Source organism: Capsicum annuum, chromosome 10 (assembly GCF_002878395.1).
Source record: "Capsicum annuum cultivar UCD-10X-F1 chromosome 10, UCD10Xv1.1, whole genome shotgun sequence".
NCBI lineage: Eukaryota > Viridiplantae > Streptophyta > Magnoliopsida > Solanales > Solanaceae > Capsicum > Capsicum annuum.
Genome location: NC_061120.1, coordinates 115,088,747 through 115,111,132, shown reverse-complemented (window position 1 = coordinate 115,111,132; position 22,386 = coordinate 115,088,747). Strand labels below are relative to the sequence as shown.

General features: G+C 39.0%; 1 pseudogene; it reads right to left on the bottom strand.

The window, feature by feature from the left end:
• Positions 1 to 16,321: 16,321 nt before the first annotated feature.
• On the bottom strand, positions 16,322 to 18,315 carry LOC124888012 (annotated as a pseudogene).
• Positions 18,316 to 22,386: the final 4,071 nt, after the last annotated feature.

The following is a 22,386-nucleotide window of genomic DNA, read 5'->3' as shown; positions in this document are numbered from 1 at the left end:
CTTACCCTTATTTTTATGTAAAGGATCTAGTAGGTTGGGTAGCTTTTGCTATCTTTTTTTCCATTTGGATTTTTTATGCTCCTAATGTTTTGGGGCATCCCGACAATTATATACCTGCTAATCTGATGTCCACCCCGCCTCATATTGTTCCAGAATAGTATTTCCTACCGATCCATTCCATCCTTCGTAGTATACTTGACAAATCGGGAGGTGTAGCTGCAATAGCACCAGTTTTTATATGTATGTTGGCTTTACCCTTTTTTAAAGTATGTATGTACGTAGTTCAAGTTTTTGCCCGATTCACTAAGGAATATTTTGGTTGCTTTTGGCGGATTGCTTATTACTAGGTTGGATCGGATGTCAACCTATGGAGGCACCCGTTGTTACTATTGGACAAATTTCTCCTTTAGTTTTCTTCTTGTTCTTTGACATAACGCCCATTCTGGGACTAGTTGGAAGAGGAATTCCTAATTCTTACACGGATGATATTGATCATACCTGATTAGTTAGAAATTCTAACACCAATCATTTACGAGTGAGTATTACACCAAGAATTTACAAGCGGATTGAGGAATGAAGGGAGAGGAATTAGAAAAGAAAGAAAGAGATGGATTCCGAATTAGAGTAAGGCACGCTAAGACATTTCTTTTCATGCTTTCGATCTGCTTACTTTGAATAAAGAGAAAAAAAAATAGATAGGCAGAAAGGCTATATAGGTATGATAGGAGGGTACGGTTAAGCAGGTAAGCGAAGGCTCTCTCTCTCGCTCTGTGGTCTTGTGTAAAGCCTTTCTGTCTATCTATTCTTTTTTCTATTCTATGTATTATTCTCATTATGCACATAAGGAAGGAGTCGTATGAAGTGAAATTCTCACGTACGATTCTAGAACAGAGATTCTTTGCATTGAATGACAACCATAACAGATGTCGGCTCAATTCGAAGGAAATTACGCAGAAGCTTTGTAGAATTATTATGAAGCTATGCGACTAGAAATTGATCCCTATGATCAAAGTTATATACTCTATAATAAATGCTCTTTTTTCCCTAATTCATTTTGTTTGAGAAGCTGTGATCAGAACTACTTTTGCTTTGAACGACTCCGGTCCTATTGAATCTCTTGTCACGGCTAGTCTCTTAATAGTAGTAATAGCGGGAGGGGGGAACTCTTTTGAAAGAAGAAAGTATTTGGTCTCAATAAAAGAGGCTATGAAAAGAAAAGAAAATAGAATTGAAAGTTCCTTGCCTTAGACTTCGAGTTGACAGAGAGGAATGACAGAACTCTTAGCCTTACGAGATGCGGGCAACTTTGCTATTCAAAGGGATAGAAGTAAGAAAATGTTGGAAGAGATAGACCTCTTTCGCTTAGTTGGATTACGGGCCTTTGTGAAGGTGACCTTTTTTCGGGCGAGAGGCTCACCGCGGGTGCCATAGTCAAGAGAGAATCCTTTATGTTCTATTACCGGTCTAGTGCGCTAGTGCAATTATAGAAAGATTCCTTTTCAGAGGCCACTAAAAGCCCTTTTATGGCACATTTACCCCCTTCCATGGGTTCTGCTAACACGAGGGGTTTTAAATGTCGTATTTCAGCTTCCAGAGACCGCTCTCTCATTGGGATTGGGAAGGGTCGAGTCCTTTTCTAAGTCGTGAATCTCCTTGGTACTTGAACTTGATTCTTTAAATTCGAGAACTCCATTCAATTAGCCGGGCATAAGCTCTCCCCTTGCTTGGCTCCTTTTTGTAAAACGCAAAAGCTAAAGTGCTACATAGAGCTCTTTTATTATAGGGCAAGGAGTCTGCTTCCTAAATCCTATTTTAGAGGGTATGTATCATGCTCTATACGATTGTCAGCTAAGTAAATAGATGGGGCAGATGAAGAAATAAAGCGCTTTGAAAGTCGTAAACCACACGAAATCAGGCTTTACCTTAGCTACTAAGAGGCTTTCTCTGGCAACGACTTTTATTTTTCCAAAGATTGAATTCTTATCGGCATACGCTAGGAGCATCACTCTGATGCTAGGAGCTTTCTTTCTTCCCCTTGTTATCAATCCTCTTTGGTTTCTTACATGACAGCTTTCGAAGCAAGCTAGTCAAGCAATAACAGCGGGATCAGGGAATGTGAACTCAGACAGTACGGGAAGAGCCACCCTTTTTCTCTCAAGCGAGAGTAGCGGAAAGGAAGTGACGGAAGCCAGCTAGAAGCTTAAGTGAATCTCTTTGGCGAGGTCAAGAATCCGTCTATTCAATGGGGCTATTAGAGAAGTAAAGGGTAGAAAAATCTTCCTTCAGTAAGTAAGGTCCATGGATTCATGTGAGTGGCTTTGTCTTTCATGAGCGTAGGCAGTAAAGGAGCACGTATGCGCAGGTACCGGGGTGAAAGCTCAATCCAAGATATGAAAGTGGAATCACAACTATCAAAGTAAGTAGGTCAATGCCAATGAAAAAAGACATGGTTTAGCTTAGTCTAGTCCTAAGGAAAGCAAATGACATAGAATAACATGTCATCTCATGTCCTCTTTAAATAGGGCACGAAGGCTAAAAGAAAAAGTAAGGTGCGAAGGGTACTCCTTAAATCGCTTTCTAGTTGAAGATGGAGGTGAGGTAAGACAGAAGGAATAGCAAAATTAGTAACCTCTTGCAGCATTCTTCTTGTATTAGTTAGAAATAAGACTAGAAAAAGAGAATTCCTTTTGGTTAAGATAAAGATTAATGGATAGAAAGATTCATGGGTCGAAACGAAAGGAGCTCAGCTGAAGGGCCTGTGTGCCTTGTTTCCAAGATCCGGTGGATAGCTTTCATATTCCCTAGGGCTTTCATTCAGATGGAGGGGCAGTCTGAATTCATCAACCAAAGATGAAAGTAAGAGAGGCAATTCTTAAGATTTTTTGATCCCGAAAGCCCAACACTCGGCCTAGGAATTCTTGTCCGAACCTTCAATCTGTAAGCCAATCAATCGAAAAGACAAGTCGGCCATCATTCGACACCTTCCACCGTAAGCATGCTATCAAAGGAAAGAGTCACCCAAGAAGGCATTTCCAACAAAAACTTCACCTATTGCAGAATCGTAACCCATCACTTGGCCTATCCATGAATGTGCATGCCTAGATCTTCGTCATTCTCTTCCACCAAAAGCAAGAATGGCATAATCAATTGCATCTACAACTGAAACCCAAGATGGCGAATAAGCAACTGATTGGTCTTTTTTAGTCTTTATTAGCTTGATCGGCAACTGCGACACAAACGAAGGAGCTTTTAGAACGACTTCAATTGGCACACACAACATTACCCCAACTCTTCCTTAGCCTCTTAGACTGCCTTGCCTGACCTTGATCTCTTTGCTTCATGCCTTACTTTTGCTCTAACGAGAACTCTAAGATGAGGGAGTTAGAAGTCAGATTTGAAGCTGGACTTTTGCCGACTAATTGAGTACTAATTTCGAAGGCTGATGGTTGATGGCTGTTATGATGCCTAGATAACTACTTTCTACATAACACATGTTCAGGATAGGGAACTTTAGCAAGTACTGCTGTGATCTTTACCCTTAGCCTAGCAGTAGGAGGACTCTCTATTGCCGCTTTCATGTAACCACGAATGGCTCTTGTTCTCAGACCGAGAATCCTATTTCCTATATGGCAAAAATCCTTCTAACTCTTTTCAAGTCAAGAATGTGTAAACCGATGCCATAGCCTTACCATATCGCAATAGGAGCTGCTATTGAATCTGGTGAAGTAAGGGATAGGCTGCATCTCCTTGGGCTTTGATAACAGTTCTTCATTATTCTTCTCTTAGTGCCCTCTTTTAGAATCTCTGTCCTATTTGTCACTTACCTTTTCCTTGTTTTCGTTGTTAGGAGTATACTAAAGGAAGAAAAATACCCTTTATATGAAGAAAGGGTACCATACCAATATGGAAATCAATTGTTTGAAAGATCTAGAGCAGAAGATCGACCTCTTTTTGAGAAGAAAGTATAGGGTTAGCCTCGCCCACTTTAAAGACTAGGTACCCATAGACTAGTATAGCCTACTCATTATCAGAGCAAGCCTTCCCTATGCAATGGTGTTTTCTAGTTTGTATCTGTAGGGCGCCCTATCTCCCTAAATCTAAGCGATGGAAGCGTTACTCTCTGTGTTTTGCCGTTAAGCGTATTCCTGTTACCATTGAAATTATGGTTAGCATTTCCTTCTTTGGGAGCTGGGTGTCGCACGGAGCTTCATTCTTTATTTAATAACGCTAAGTAGCACCTTCTCTTTTATTACTCGAGGATTGATTTGATTAGACTCCTTTGCATTGGGGATACCTTTTGCCATACTAGATCCGTTCTTGGAAAAACGGAGCATAAACCCATCCATTCGAAGTCCAACCCAATCCTTTTCTACTTCTACGCTCGGTCTCCTCTATCTAATTCCACTTCTTGGTAAATAGAAGTAACTAACCAGGATAGAAGAGAAAAGGCCAAAATGATCTTAGTAAACTGTAAACTGTAGTTCAAGAAGGCTTTCTAATTCCTATCCTAGTAGGGTTGAAAGCAAAGGCTTCAGAGACTCTCTTTCTAATAGATTCAAAAGTCAAGAAAAAGTCTGCATTTCTTTTTCCTACTGGATTTCAAATTCAAGTTCTGATTTTGACCTAAACTTCAGAGGCGATGGAGAAAATCAAAGTCTTGTTGACTTAAAACTATGAATACTACCTTAAGGGAGAGAAGTTTCCCAAGGGCAGAGTTAAGCTGACATGAAATTGCTTAAGAGAAAGAGAGAAGGTAGGCTAGGTGGCTCACTTCCTGCCAGATAACGATGGGTAAGCAAACTTGTTTAAGATATCCATGGAAGCAAGACTTAGTAGCTCAAAAATATATACCAATTAGTTTTAATCTATAGGGAATAATTCATACACATAGAGATATTAATTTGAAGTACATATAAATTGATGCTACCATGCAGGATGCTGAAGACTTTATGCATGGTTGAACCTGACAGCACGCTTGTGTTAAAGTACATATAAACTATTCTGAATCTTTCTCTTAAACTAATCTTAATCTAAAGTATATACCAATCATTGTTAATTATAGGGAATAATTAGTTTCAAACTATCCCTTTGATAGGGATCTAATAGCATCACATAATTATCCCAGAGGTCATTAACAAATAGGCATTGTTGTTAGACATTGATGCATGAAAAGACGGAATAGCTATCAAAACGACTAAATAGCTATCAAGCAGAAAATGACTGAATAGCTATCAAGCATGAAACGACTGAATAGCATCAAAAGCCTTAGAGCTAGAAAAAGGACTTCATAGCTATAATATCCTTAGAGCTATCAAGCATGAAAGGACTTCTACGCTATCAAAATGACTTCAAGTCTATAAAGCCTAAAATAAAAAGAAATGAAAGGCTAGAAATGCTGTAAATTAAAGATATGCCCAAAAAGCAGACTTCATAGCTAGAAAAATGACTTCAACTCTATCAAGCATAAATAACAACTTCATAGCTATCAATCCAAAAAAATAAAAAGAAGTGTGGAGGAGGCAATGCGATGATACTCACCTCAGCCTCTCTGGCGTCATTAGTTACCAGATTCATTCAGTGACAACCTTAGGATAAGGAAGTCCTTTATTTTCATTGTTGAAATAGGCGACAACTCTCTCTCTTACTTTCTTTCATTTAGTTAGGCGTAGTAAAGGATCTCGCTCGAAAGACTTGAGTGGTGTAGACGCTTAAGCTGGAATGACTCTTACCCTTACTTGTCTCTTTACTTAGAGAAGTCCCTCTCGGAGGTTCCATAAGATTCACTTTGTTGAGTGGTGTAGACGCTTAAGCTGGGAACGACAATAAGGCCTCTATTGAGATGATTTTTTTCACTTCTTTCAATTAGCCACTAGGTGAAGTACCAAGAAGAGGATCAGCTAAAGCCATAACCAATACAGAGGGATTGAAATAGTAAAGGAGGCTAAACAAAGCTATCAAAGGGATGTGCCCAGGAATATCCTTCTTTCGTACCCAAGAGGGGAACTCTTTCTAATAGGAGCAATTCAAGCATTAATTAGTACTACCTCAGATCTAAAAGGAAAGGAAGGAGAAGTATAGGGAAGTGTGCCTAAAGAGACTTTCTTCTGTTCTAGGTGAGAACTCTAGGTCTAGGAGTCAAAAAGAGGTGGAACTTCTATATTATAAAAGCTATTTTGCACTGAGCGAGGCTGCTTTCCCTCTTTACCAACCAGATATAAGTATTATATAAGCATCAGAGTAGGTTGTCGCTTGGCTATCAATGAATGCTGCTTCTTCTGCCAAATCTAGAAACTAAAACTTGGATTCGCTAATCCCACCTCTCTCTCTTATCGTAGGAGTTGAGAATCCACTTCTTTTATCAATGGCAATAGCTTAGCCGGCTTCCGCTACTCCCTTCTATTTCTCCCTTGTCTACTGCTCTGCTTTAAGCCAAAACAAGGCCAGACGTAGGCCTAAAACTCAATCTATCTGCTATGGACTATTTGCTAAAGTTTAATCGATTGAAGCCCTTCTTTTATTTGATTCTGCTTCTTACGGCTGAAAGCCACTCCTTCTCTGAGGTGGCTCACCCATCTCTTCTTAAGAGGTTAGAGGAGGGTCTAGACAAAGAGCTGGTTAGAACATCACCAAGATGTAGCCTTTCCATATAGGAATTCTTCCCTAGGCAAGGGTTTTATTAATGCTTTTGTGGAAATTTAAACCCAACGAGCAAAATGAAATGGAGCGAGTAGTATGAAGATACGTCTTCGTATTCAGATATTGGTCTTTTCTGCTTGAGATAGCTCTTATGGGGGCATCCGAGCGTAGGGATCAATTCGTATAGGGCTTTTCCTCATTCTTTCTATAGGAAGGTTGACCTTTTACTTAAGTTTCAAGCGACTTTGCTTCTTCTTAACGACCAGATGACTATAGAGATTCAGAAGACTCCAACCAAAAGCCAATTGGACTAAGGCTTTTCTATAGAATAGGCTCCTCCACTGCTAACTGCTAAGCTAATTCTACTGCCGAGCTAGAAGAGCTTCTCACTTGGGTCACTAAAGACCAAGAGTCTGGACTTGCTGTGTCATTCTAAAAGATGCAAAATAGCTTTTTAGTAGCTATAACACGAGTCGAAAAATGTACCCACTAGAACAGTAAATGGTAAGTCCCTATCTCTAGTGGATTGCCCAGGAAAGTCAGAAAGAAATGGACATCATAGTAGAGAATGCGAGCCGGGAGGGATGCTCGCATTTCCTTCTCATTGAGGCCAGACTAAATCAAAGATTGTAGCTAGACATCCATCACTACATTCCTATGTTTTACGGCCTTTATCGACTACATCCGATCGACGGAAGGCATCTCTGATCCACCGACTCACCACTGAACGACTTTGGCTTTCTTTTTCTACTCGACCGATGAGGACTTGAAAGAGAGCTACCTAGACCGCTAACCACTTCTTGCTAACAAAGGGGGGCGCACCCTCACTTATATTACACTCCCTTTTGAATGTGCACCTGACAAGCAAAGCTTCTCGGGACCACTTTTATGGCTACTAAGTGATCAGTCCTCCGCATTCCCACTTAAGCACTTAAGGGGGCATTTCCACAGTAAGATATAGAATGTTAAAAGCATGCATAGATGCACTAATGCTAAGGTCTGGTGCGCATAGCTCTTTCTACTGTGGAATTCTAGTCCGTTGTACCTAACCTCTATTCACATCGCAAATAGCGGATAAGGCGCATCTGATCTTTCTTCTTTAGTGCCAGGCATAAAAATGAGCTAGCAATAAGAGCAAAATCTTAGAGCTAGAGCATACGTTGAGCCAGCTTTGCCACATCGGACCGCGTTCGTCATAGAGTACCAGTCAAGCTCATCACTAGGTGCAGTTTTTTTTGTTCTTTGGTCATTTCCGGTAACCTGGTAGATCTACTGAACCTTTTCCAGAAGGGAGTTTTGAAGGGCTGCGAAACTGGTAACCTTAGCCGAGAACTTGATCTACGGCCCCCTCAAGGTTAGGGGCACTCAAAAGTATCGTTGCCAATGGTGCAATCTATGGTGCCTCCAAGGCATCCAGTCTATCCTTACCCTTCCAAGTGAGAAAAAGTACACCACACTTTTTGATCAGCTTTGCTCACGAATTCACATTCGATGAATCCTATATTTATTAGGGAAGGTTTTGATTTTTTGCTATTTTCTCTTTCTTCTCCCTATTATTTTATTAGTGCTGCCTAAAAAGAGTTCCCCATAAGAGGGACAGTCATAAAAAGATTATGATTAGTGGTTTTAGAATGGGGATTCTGTAGGGCCTTGGTGGTCCGTAAGGGGTTCATACCACAGGTATAAATATATTCCACTCTTTTTTTGCTTTTGGTTCGCCAACTTTCATTCCCTTTCTTTGAAGGAATTGGTTCGCTTTCTCGCTTTCGCGAGTGTGTAGCTCTTCGAACTTGGTGACCTCTACTTTCGAGAGATTGTTAGGCTTCATGGCATTCCTGGAACAAACTATCATTTCTGATCGGGATTCCAAGTTCATGAGTCACTTTTTTTACTATTTGCCTACTCTGATGCTTATATAATACTTATATCTGGTTGGTTATTCCTTGCTTGAGAAAAGAGAAGGCGCTACTTAGTGCTATTAAATAAGGAATGAATCTCCTTAGCTTTTGGAGTCATCCCCGTAGACCTTGTGACTTATGTCCTGTGTTCAAAATATTTATAGTCGAAAGTCACTCAGTTCGGGCAAATATCTTCTCTCTTTTCGGTCGAGTAGCTTCTCAACTCTGCTCCTGATACTGAATGTCATGTTCTCTTCTCCGGCATAACATAAAAGAAAGTCTCACAGTTTGATGGCATAGAGAAGCTTTTGATCATCCACCAGCTCTGCGCTTTTCGCTTTTCTTGCTAAGAGTAAGAGATAAATTCAATCAATAGCAGTTACTTCTCTTTAACCTAGATAAGAGCTTAGCTCATTGAACCAAGATCCACCCTCAGCCCATTCCTTAAAGGATTATTTCTAACCTAAGAAATGACTTGGCTGTATTGCTAATTCCTCATACCAAAGCTCTTGTCTTCATAATTGTTCCTTAGTCAAGTACCCCTTCCATTCCATGTCTGATTATCCTTTTTTTCGTCGGCTTCTGTTGAGTAGGATCTTGTAAGCTACTAGTTCAGTTGACAAATCAGCTGTTATGCACAGAGTTGTTATCAAATCAGATCTTGCCTCTTTCCTGGTAGATGCAAGGGTTCTTTCATTCCGACAGTTGAGATTGGTTAGAGTCAAGGAAGTAAGGCCAACTAAAAGAATAGTGGCTTGGGGGCATTCCCCCAGCATACAAAAGTCCTGTACCCGGAAATATCCCTCTACGAATTCACATGTTAATGTGCTAATGGCAGCAATATGCCTAACCCCTCCTACTAAGATTATGGGCATACTACTATTATATTAGTATTATATTTAATCCTCAGGGCTTCTATCATATAGAAGTTATTGATGGTGAATAAGCATTGTTGGCAATAACCGCTCTTTATTTTAAATAAATAAGTTTCCATTTGAAAAGTCTCAGTCCAACGCTACTAGCCATACTCGGCTCAAGCCAAAGGCAATAAGATCAGGCGCAAGGGTGTTAAGTGTGCCAACGAGTTAGCTGCTACCGAAAAAAGTGCAATAGCCATCGAGTCAATCCTGAGGTGGCTCTAACCCAAAGTATGAAACTGAGCGAAGTAAAGCAAAAGAAGGAACTGGAGCCATCAGGTAGCATTCCCCTGTTCATTTGTCCAACTAACTATGTGATTGAATTAATGTGGTATGTAGGAACATTCATTGTTATTTCCCACCAGTTTCAGAGCATTGTTTTCAACCCCATGAGGAGTCATTCAATGCACGATGAGGAACTACCAACTGGTAACCAATTGACGTCGGATTCCGGTGAAGCAAAAAGTTCCTTTACCTTTAGTTGGAAATAAATATAGGTTGGATTTCCACTTTTATAAGAGAACCCAAACCACAAATGTTATCTATCCTACCGGTGAGATACAGTTAAACGCCCTATTCACTATACCGTTAGTGATGCTTATCACGCTTTCAATTGGTTAAACGCATTCTCTTACCCATTGAACTTATTACTTTCTGCTTTTCAGTCAGAAATTCAAATTGTGACCTACCGGTTACCAGCTCGGAGCAATCAAGCTCAAAGAGCACTACTGGGCGGTGCCTTATCGTCGTTCATTATCTAACTAAAAAGACGTGAAGTAAAAACGTGTTCTTCTTATATGTAATTTATAGTCGCTTTTAACAGTATAAGGTACGGAACCCCATGCCAATTTTCTTAATACCCTGTTACCTTGAACGATAGATTGGTTCGACTCCCTTCAACCCAGGCAAGCGATTAGTCCCTCTACGGTACCACCTTTTTCAACGCGAAATAGCTGAACAATCGGAATAGAAGTCCTATTTTCACCTTTCTCAAATTTGCTTTCCGAGGTGACTCATCAGATTATAAAGTGAAACCTTTAGTGAAGGGATTTAAATAGGCTTTTTAGAACTGTACCCCTAAAGCAGCGAATATAGGTCAGTGCTTTCCTTTCTTTTCCCTTCCCTGTTGTCCTTATTGTATTTTCATATTTCTAGTGGGATGAAAATAGCGCTTTTGTAATTCGTACATCACTAGTCCTGATACCGCGTCTTATCCGTTTTTCCCTGGAACTATCAATATACCGAATAGCCGATTGGGAACTATACTTTTTGTAACTATAGTAATAAGGGGTGGGGAACGAAAGCGCAGAAGTGAAGTAACGAAAGTGGTTTCCTAGGCTTTTAAAATGTGTTTTTAATTCCAACCTTTTTAGAACGGATAGGCGCTTGGTACCTGTAAATACACTTTTGAGAATGATTTCGTGCCCAATAAAGGGGACTTCTTTTTTATTTTGATAGGTAAGGTAGGAATATACCTAGGAAGGAAGCAGAAGTGAAGTATAAAGTTCCAATGTTAATTAGTTACCGGAGCCCTCTTTTCATCAAACAAAAAATATCGTATAAAGAAGAAAGTCACTTTTACGCCCAACAACTCCCATTCTTTCCGTTGGTCAACAACCAACTAACCCAGTCCTTTTTTTCACACAAGCTCACATTTTTCGAGCAAGAAGCAGAATTACTTGAATTTCACATGGATCATTTTCTTTCTGAAGTGACTACACTGGCAGTCGGACTCCTTCTTTCGGGAGCTATTTTTCGGGCTTTAAAAAAGGCTGACTTTTCGAATGAAGTACTATTGCAGAGAGTATACATGACTTGGCTGTCAAAAAGCTGAAACAAAAGACCGAATCGAGACTAGAGATGCTTTAGAAAGAGTATAGAGATACGAATGGAACTCCGCAATTACCTGAAGGACTCCATTTCAAAGATGTGGTTGAGCATTCATTTATTATGGACGGAGAGCTCAAATAACAATTTCTCTGGCTAAACAAATCTATTTGGATCTCATTAGTAATGGCACTGACAGTAGCTACTTTGTTTACATTTCTGGATATGTATGTAGTTAGGACTTGGTTTTGTCAGCGGCATTCTCCCTAGAAACAATTACATTATGAACAATTTGTTCTTTAAAAGCACTCTCTCTCTTATAACAATCTTTCTTGGGCATTTCTCTGTTAGAGTAATGCCAATTCTAAGAACTGGTAAGTTATCATGCTCTTCCTTTTAGTGATTCTGGGCTTGATCCTGATTTGGAGATCTTTTAGTTTTCATTCAAAAGAAAAATATTGGTTTATTAATCTATTTTTTTCGATTCTGATTTTTTTTTTTTCTATTTATTTCTTTTTTTTCTAAAGAACTCTTTGCTATCCCATTTAGGGATTTTGGGTTCTCACCTTCTCTCTGGGATTTGCGTTTTGAGTGTCGGGGGATCACTTCCTCTTTCGGGCCCTTCCAACCTCTCCTCCTCAAAAGGTTCATCTGACCTCCAGGTCCTGTCGGAGCCTTGGCCCGTGACTCACAATGTAGGCTATGAATCTTCGCTCCGAAATTGGATTTTTAGACTGGAAAATGAAAATAGCCCTTTTCTGCTCTCTAAAGAGAGGGGGGAGTGTTGAGTAGAAGTAAAGAGGGAACTCTACAATTGTCCCTCTCAACGGGAATATAACCGATTGCTCAAGTTCGAGAATAGGGATCTCCAGATCCGAGAGCTGCGACACTCTTGCTATTGTCAATTTCAATGACTTTTTACTGATCATCCTGCCTTGGAAGAAAATGCCGATTCCAACCCCCAAGAAGCCTTACTGTACTTTTTTAATGAGAAACTCCATGAACTTGACCAAGAGGGCGGAACCCCATTAGTAAAAGACTGGAGAGAAGTCCACTTTTTGGATCAACTTTTACATGATCTCCAAAAAAATAGAATAAACTCCATCTATTTCAATATTCTATTTGGGTAAATAGATACGAGATCTTGTCGTCAAATTGACGTGAGAAATGTTTGTTATATGTGCCTAAAGCTGCTATATTTGCTTTTTTTGCTATACTTAGACGGACGAGTGGAATGGATCGGACGGGAGAGGAATGGAACGCCAGGATCGCTTGGTATGCAAGCAGGCACTAACTCCCAGTTTTTTCTATTCTTTCTTTTTGTTATAGATTTGAGATTCCATAAGTAACTCAGTGAGTGCTTTCTAAGAAGGGCTTGGAAGAAGAAAATGAAATAGGAACAACCGCGCTGGTCGTAATTGATAGACTTTCATGCTAGTTCTTTCTCCAGCATAAAAGTTCCATTTCAGGGAAGGACGACGTACTATGATACTTTCCGTTTTGTCGAGCCCTGCTTTGGTCTCTGGTTTCATGGTTGTACGTGCAAAAAATCTAATACATTCCATTTTGTTTCTCATCCCAGTCTTTCGCAACACTTCAGGTTTACTTCTTTTGTTAGGTCTCGACTTCTTTGCTATGATCTTCCCAGTAGTTTATATAGGAGCTATAGCCATTTCATTTCTATTCATTGTTATGATTTTCCATATTCAAATAGCGGAGATTCACAAAGAAGTATTGCGCTATTTACTAGTGAGTGGCATTATTAGACTTATCTTTTGGTTGGAGATATTCTTTATTTTAGATAATGAAAGCATTCCATTACTACCAACCCAAAGAAATACGACCTCTCTGAGATATACGGTTTATGCCGGAAAGGTACGAAGTTGGACTAATTTGGAAACATTGGGCAATTTACTTTATACCTACTATTTCATCTGGTGTTTGGTTTCTAGTCTTATTTTATTAGTAGCCATGATTGGGGCTATAGTACTGACTATGCATAGGACTACTAAGGTAAAAATACAGGATGTATTTCGACGAAATGCTCTAGATTCTAAGAGGACTATAATGAGGAAAAGGACAGACCCGCTCACGACAATAAGGAGAAGCAGTGGTTCGAATCCACATTGTGAGCTTAAGTAAGCCTTTTTGACTACTACACTTTGTTGATGCAACGAACTCTTTCTATTCTACGAGCCCTTTCTGCTTCCAAAATGAGAGAAAATACTTGAGAAAGCCCTTTCGTTACCGATAGTGAGATAGCTAGCATAACCTAAACCCACAAACTAGTCATATACTTTCTCTTCAGGCCTTTCCTTCTTCCTGAACGGGTAGATACTTTCTCTGGGACAGAGGTCGCTAAATGCCTACAGCTAGCACCTGAGATTCGAAATAGTGCTATTCAATTGGTCAATCCTTAAAACTCAGAATGGAGGTAGAAAGAATAGGTTGGAACTATTTCAAGATGATAGGCTTATTCTGAAAGTCCAAGCCCGGTGAAAAAATGCAATCAACAAAGATTATGATGTCAAAGCGCCCTTGTTTTTCCAATTTTCCGGCTACTACGTATTGATTATACTTATTTAAGTACGACGTATTTGTATATTTTGCATTTTGCTTCTTTTTTTATGGTTTTTCCTTTGATCTTCTTATTCCTGTGAAGTTAGTGTGAATGGTTACTTTACCATATGTCAGAATATACTGTTCCGCAATGCAAGAGATCCTATTCTTTGGAGCAGATGAAAAGAAAGTAAACAAAAGTTGACTCGACTCTAGTGCTGTAAATAAGAAGAAATCTTTGTTCATTGCCTTTATTGAAGAGAGCGCAGAGACATTCAAAAATTATCCTAATCAATATTTATCTTATCAGATCATCTTTCCTTCACCGTCGTTGATATTGAACTGGCATTATGGCAAAGAAAATAACCACGGTAACCGAAGGCTTACTTACTAATTGGGGGCAAGCTACGGATGAGCTAATGGCTGCCCTTTTCTTGCTCCCTAGGAAAGAAGTAAAAGACTGATAAAGGGAAGATAGATATTTCCAGTAAGGACGGGAATCGTGACTGATTGCGCCTACCCTAACTACTCCTTACCTTACTCTATTAAGTAAAGTCTTTCTATGTCCAGTACTCTACTTGAAAGTAATTAGTTAGAAAAAGAACGTAGCTCGTCGAAGTGTGAGCCTACTAACTAGTTAGTACTTGCAGGTTATAGCTTCATCTTATCCCCCAGGAATGGATACATGGAAAGCCAATTCCTCAGGCACTCCGCTCCTTTCCTTCTTCTAGTACACTCGCAAACTTCGATGAGCAGCAAGCATCACAATAAGGGGCATTCCCCTCTACAACAGTTTCACAGGCACCATTGGATCTAAAAAGAAATTATATGGTCGAGGTGCTACAGCAGCTTGGAATTGACGTCAGGCCCTTAATGAGGCCGCTGTCTAGGAAACCATACCCTGATTGGATCGACCGAGTTTATCAGTTTCCAAAGGGGTATAAGGTGCCTGAGTTTGTTCTCTGGGACTCACACGATAGCCTAAACTCAGGTTAGGAAGTAATAAATTAGCCATTGAATAGAACTATGATCGGAGAATAGCACTGATCGGACCCAGTTCATAACCTAGGATAGCTAACGCTACCTTGCCTGAAGAAATGGGATTGCCTTAGAAGTCTCATGCCAAGCAAGTTCTTGCCTCCTCTTCCTTTACCTATCTCAGGTAAGCTACATCCATACATAGTCTAAGCCTCTGATTGACTGTAATAGGTACGGAATCTTAGTCCTAAGAGTTCTACATAAACGGGCTTAGAAAGGGCGGTCCTATATTAACTTAGTTGATAAAGGCAGGTAGTACCCAAAGGCAGCTATCTTAATCACGACGTTCTTAAAGGTTGGAGAGCCTATACGCCTACACTTCCATTTCAAAAAGGTTGGTATTAGCATTAGCACTCTCTTAGGTTCTGAAGGTAGAAAGGTAGATATGTAAATCACTTAGTCCTTGAACTAGGGATAGGGCCTATTAATCAAATTCAAATAGAGTACCTGTACTATACTAGTGAGGGAGGAAATTGTATTCCCACAGGATTCAATGAAGCTATGCCTTTTTCCTCTACTTAAGGAGTAGAAGTAGATTCATTCCTTTAGTTAGAGAGCTGAATGGAAGGGAAGTCCAGGAAGGAGAATATGAAAGTTGGAGACTACTCAGTCAATAGATCTTAGAGGACTGGGCATTGTGCAATCTATTAGAACAAGACTGGCTATTGAAGTCAGAGACTCTACTTATGCTTGTGGAGGGATGTAAGGACTACTTTTATGAATATTTTATTCTTTATCTCCTTTGTTTATCCGATCCGGCCCGAAAGGAAAGAGATAAGAAAAGAAGGAATAGGTACAGCTCACATCTTAAGTATAGTTAATTCATTGAATGACTTATTGAGAAGCTAGGGCCTACTTTCGTACCAAAGGGTTGAGAATTTCTTTCTGAGATAGATAGAATGGGCTCCTACTCTCTTTCAATCGCCGATGCTAAAAACAAAGACAAAGAGTGCGTAGACCCGAGGAGAGGTTGAGTCATCAGCTAGTTTTTCTGGAATAGGAAGAAAGGATGCTATTGAATCTTGTTGTTGAAGGTCATTTTAGCAATTAGGCGAAATGAGTCTTAGTTTCCATATTCCCTGCTCTTGTTAAGTCTACTGTCTCATGGTTTTTAGGGAGATAGAGAAAGATACAAAACTTTATTATCTATATTTTAATTTCAAATTATATACCTAAGACAAGAAGAAATTTGTTTTATTTTCCTAATTTGACGAAAGGAAGAACTCACTCTTGGTGATAAAGGCTTCTTGATTCGTAATCAGGAATATAGGTCAAAAAAGAGTTATCCTCAACTTTAGTTTTGATTCTTCCTACAATTAGATCTTCTATCACCAAAGAAAGGGCCATTATTATCTTATTTACTATTATCTTATTTACTTTGATTCCGATAAACTAACTAATTTTTTGCTACAAACACAAATGAAATAAAATAATAGCCTTAGTGCTTTACTTGATTTTGCTTGACTTTTGAGTCAAACGAAAAAAGGCATGGAGCTTAAATAACTCACTCAGAACACTTTTTAAAAGATTATGTGGTACAATTAGGTCGAATAAACCCTTCTGGAATAAGTATTCAGCTACTTGTGAACCTTCAGGTACTATTTTATTCAATGTTTGTTCAATTAATCTTTTACCTGCAAATGCAATGTAGGCATTGGGTTCGGCAATAATGATGTTCCCCAACATACCAAAACTAGCTGTCACTCCACCAGTTGTCGGAGATGTAAGGATTGATACATAAAATAATTTTGGATTTAATTGATAATCTTATAAAGTAGACGATATTTTAGCCATTTGCATCAAGCTCAAACTTCCTTCCTGCATGCGCGCCCCCCAGAAGCAAACACTATAATAAGAGGTCAAATTTGATTGGCAGAGTGTTCAATCAAACGAGTGATTTTCTCTCCGACTAAGGATCCCATACTACCCCCCATAAACTAAAAATCCATAACCCTAATTGCTACGGGAATGCCGTTTAGTTGGCCTATGCCTGTTTGAATAGCCTCGGTTAATCCTGTCTTTCTTTGATAAAAATCAATACGATCTTTATAAGGCTCCTCCTACGAATGAAATTCAATGGGATACGGAGAGACCATGTCTTCATCCATAGGATCCCAAGTACCCGGAGCGATCAAAAGTTCAATTCTATCCGAACTACTCATTTTCAAATGATATCCACATTGTTCACAATATTCATTTTTGATTTCAAAAATTTCTTCTAATTTAATCTATAACAATTCTCGCATTGAACCCATAAATGCCTGTATTTTTGAGTTACCTCGAGATCATTAGAACTTTCTCTTATAGTTAAATCACTGCCCTTAGAACTTTCTCTTATAGTTAAATCACTGCCCTTTGTGCGAGTTTGTATACTGGAACCTTCGTTTTCACTACTATTTTGACTTTCACCACCACAAACGGCCCTATAAATGTAACTGTCACTATAATTCTCACTACCATTTATAATGGAAATATCTATACAGATTTGAGACTGAAGTTATTATCAATACAACTATTAATGTGATTATTCAAACTATATTGAGTATTATACATGTAAGAATTATAGTAGGGATCTTCGCTCGTAAATCCATTATTCAGATAACTCGAGTTTCGATAACTATAAAAAGAACTTTCTAGTTCACTCAGAAAAGAATGATCGTTGTCAATCTCAAAAATCTGATTTTCAATATCAAAATAGATGGAATAACTGTCTCCATTCCTATCACTAACTACAAAAGTGTCATCAGAGATGAAATTCTGAATGTCTTTAACGTCGAATAAATAATCAACATTACTACAACTGGGAATGTTTTTCACTTTTTGATTTGGATCTTCACTGGTATTTTCAATAGGACCAAGACTGCCCATTGATTTAAATTTATTTAGACCACACCTGCGTTCGAACTCCTTCTTAAACAATATCGAATTAAACCACCATCTTTCCATAGAGTTTTCTTGCCCCCTATTTGCATGAAAATATGATAGATGAATAGTCATTCGCTAGAAAATTATTTATTTGAATATCTTATTTCCTATCAGACTAAGCATAGAAATCCAATCACTAGGATTATTAGTAGGATTATTAGTGAGTATTAAAATAAAGTTTTGAATCTGGGGGAAGACTTCACTATATATTAATATGTCGGAACCCCCTTTTATTATTAAAAATAATATAAATATAATAATATAATTTTTGATAAAGGGCGGCTTCTCCTATGTCGTGTCAAATTCGCATCGAAAAAAAGAGATTTGTCCTCTCCTATACTCCTATAAAGAAATCAAAAAAAATTTCTTAAAATCTCGTCTAATACTAATATCTAATCACTAACTAATCTAAAATCTAATAAAATAATAAGTAATAAATGTTGCTTCCATTTCAACACGGAACGGAACAAAGGGGACAATATACAGGATGGGTAGAAAGAGTTGTGCTACTTGGCTTGATTAAAAAAATCCTCTCAGAAGCCCGTGTATAATAGTCAAAGATGCGACTTTCACAAGGCCGATTTCTCTTCTTTTGCCGTCAAATGGAAAGTTAGCTCATAGGGCTGGCATTGGTACTTTGCGGAAGATGCGTGAATTGGCCTGCTGAACTGATCTTGCTTAGGGTGGGTGATGATCTTCTAATTGACGATAAGCAACTGAAAGTAAGAGAAGTGAGGCGTTCGGGACCTATTCTAGTAGAGGAACCAACCCCAAAAAACCTGACCAAAAGATAGCTAAGTTCCCGTCACTAACCTTATTTCGAACTATGTGGCTGATCCGCTTAGAAAAGACGATAAGGCAAAGAGAAAGTACCACTTTTCTTAAGTGTTGATGAATCTAATATATTGAGGAGTAAAGGTTTCAAAGAAGCACGGATGAGGCAAAGCATCGATCCAACTATATACCAACAGAAAGCCATTATGGGCAGTCGTATCCCATCGTATTCACTTATCAATGCGTAAGTGGTCATATAATAGCTGTATTGTTGTGCCTAAAGTCTTATGGCCGAAGTTCTCCAGTGCTTCGTAATAGCCTACTGGTATACAAGCACACCGTGCTCTAGGTTGGTTAAGCCTATGAGCATAAAGAAGGAAGTCTGCACCAGCCCACTAGCAAAACAAAAGGCAAGGAATTTCTTTCACTAGTATAGTATCGGGAACATGCCTAGAAGAGGATTTCATAATTCTAGAGGTGCCCAAGCCATCCTTACTTCATCTTCACTTCATCCTTGTACGCCTGCTGGACTGTCTATCCTTTCTTCCTTTTGATTAGACGGATTATGTCATCCAAGAGCTAAAACTAAGAGGAAAATACTTCAAGGAATGAACTTGCAGGAATTACCTTATACCTTACCTGAACGAAAAAATATAAGGAAAATGACGATTCTATGCCTTAAGGCTGATTGAAGCTTCCCTCTTTCCTGGTCTCCATTACCCTGAAAATACCTTTTTGAAGTTGGGGTCATACAAGAAGAAGAAGGGGAACTGGCAGAAAGAGTTGGTATGGTGACGGTGACCCTTGATATGACTAAGGCAGCTTTACAGTTGGTGTGAAAATGGAGGGTAATTCTATTGGGCTGAAGGCAGGTTAGTATTCAGTAACGATTCACTCTAACATTACATGAGATGCGGTTGGAAGCGAGGCAGCAGTCTTCCTATGTTTTTCCACTCTAACGAAGTTTCTTGATGACCCAAAGTAATGACCAACTCAATTCTCTCCACCCTTTGCGGAGGAGTTTCTTTTTTTTCAAAAGTCCTGTCTCGATCCTTTTTCTTTCTGATTTTGCTTTCCCTCCGCCAGTCCTTTGATCGCTCTCGCTCGGGAGAAAGTCAAAGTTAAAGTCAGTCTTCTTCTGATCTAATTGAATCTTTTACTTCCTTTCTTTAGTCCAGATGAACTCTCAATACAAAGGTAGAGGAAGACAAAGCTTATGCCACAGCACAATGCCTGACCTTCTTAGATTATAAGGCTATAATAATGAATCTGCTTTCTAGAGCCAAGTTAGCATTATAACAACCTATTCAATGCAAGGCTTCGCCGATATTGAACTACAGAATGCCATTAAAGAATGGAAGTAAGGTAGGAGATTAGACCTCGAAGAACTTAACTACCTTAGTTCTACTGGGTTTTGGACATCATCATTTTCGTCAGGTTTTTTACAATTCCATCTCCTCGGATATCGGATATAGGAAGTGGCTTCGAACTCACCATTTTTTTGATAGAGATTACTGGTTTGATGAGTGTGCACGATGGTACTTTGCTTCCCGCGCACGGGCTTTCCCTTTTGCTCTGTTTCAGCTCATTTTTTTGTGGGACCTCATTGTGATCCTAGAACTTTTTTTGAGTTGCATTCCGCTTCTGTTCTTTCAGAGAGAGGTTTCGCTACTTCACTTATTAGGAAAGCAATGGAACATAACTCATCCTAGCTGGGATGGCACTTTATGCTAATCAAACTCTAAGTGAAAGTCCAGTTATTTTAGTTGAATATGAATAGACGATGACTGGACACAACGTCACTCTTCTTCTCTAATAGGGGACGGGTAACTCAGTTTAATTTCTTGAAAGGAGGTGAGAGTTTAATTTTATCTCTAAAGCGAATGTTCAAGCTAATGTAACGGCTATTTCTAGTTAAGAAGGTACGACAGAATGGCTATTCTCTTGCTCGTGTCTTGGCCATAGCTATTGCTCGTAATCATAGTAAGAGCTCAGAGTCTTGGACTTTATCACTCGAATATTTCTATCAGTTCTTTCTGTCTGTGGGACTGGCTAACCAATGAGATAGACCAGGTTCAAACTCAAGCTTGCCATTCAGAGGCAGGAGACACTCTCCTCCTGTCCCGTGCATTCCAACATCTTTTTTTGTTATGGTCAACTTTATTTTTCTACTCATCATTAGAGCTCTCGGTACCTTTGTAGGGATTTCAATTTGACATTTTCTAGGAAAAGAATAAAGAAGAACCAACCATCTACTCTGACTTATTCTCATTTAGAAATGCCATCAAAGAAATCATTGATTGTTCTTTGTTTGGACTGAATAGAATAGATCCATGGGTCGGCCCTTTCACCTATAAAAAGGATTCTTCCAAGAAAGTTTGACTTTTTTAACTCAGAAATAAGACTAGAGAATTGAGAGATATCATTTGTGTATAGGGCCGTGGCATGACTCCAAGGGTAAAGTGAGAAACAGAAGATTTTAACTGACTCGGAATCCGCCACAAAGGATTGTCTAATTGCAGTTTATCAGAAAAGAGTGGACAATGAATGAAAATAGACAGACTGATGTAGGATGTCTTATCTTGGAGCGTATAACTCCAGCTTCGTATAGAGAGTGATCAAATGCCTACTCAATCAGTCCTTTATAATCTTTCTTATCCTTGCAAAGGTCACTCTAATTAATGCATTCTTTTCTCGTTATCTAATAGAGACCTGTACAACGGCTAAAGTAAAGGCTCTGGTACATGCTACTAAATAGAGAGCACAAGACTGTCCCTCAAGCCCATTTAATTTAACACATAAAGCTAAAAAGCCTAAACACATAAATAGAATCGAATCGATCAAAGTACAGGCTTGATCCCTGAACTCCTATTGAGAGTGGAGCTAAGGATGAACTTTATTGCGCCTTTGAACATGTCTCATCTCATTTAAGCGCATGATTCATTTCATTCTAAGAGAATAGATTGAATATCAAATCTATCTTAGGAGGGTCAATGATTTATAAAAGAGTCGCGGATCTTTGATGAAAGTAGCTCGACTGATTTATCCATTCCAGTAATAAGCTGGACTCTCCTGGCATCAATCCTTCATTCTTTTTATTAAAATTAAGGAGTAGTAATAGTATGCTACTTCTATGCTCATTCCGATCTTCCTCTTTCCTTCTTCCTCCTTTGTTATCCCTACTATTGATCTGACTTTTATTAGTCTGGTTCACTTCATAAATGAGATCCTGTCAGTTAGCATTCAAATGCTACTATATGCTTAACACATTGACTTCTATTTAAGTAACGATGTGCTCTAAGGGAGTCTTCCCATCCCGAATCTACTTATCGATACTTGTCAAATCTATTTCTTTCAGTAGGAGAGTGACTACTGCAGTCACATCCTATCTTCTCTTCTATCTCCTCGTCGTTCAGTTAGTGATCTAGTGGCATTCTATCTTGAAGCAAATGCAGTGTAAGGTCGCTTGTGCCTTTCTTCCTTCGTTCTCCTCGCTCCGAACCTTATTCAAAGCAGAAAGACAATGATCTCATACTAACGAAGAATTTCGATCTCATTCTCATATAGTTGAGAAAGGCTTTATTTAGGAGAGAGATTCTCATCCAACTATAAAGATCATAAAGAAAGCCACTTTGACACCCAAAACTCCCATGTTGGTTTGACCAAGCAATTTTTAAAAAATGCCTTATTACAGAAAGTAGATTGTTCTTTTTATGAAAGATGCAAACAAAAGGCATCTGTACTCATAGGATTGCGGGCTAATCTTTAGTCAGATGAATAAGGATATACTTTCCAGCGTGAGGGCTTTCAAA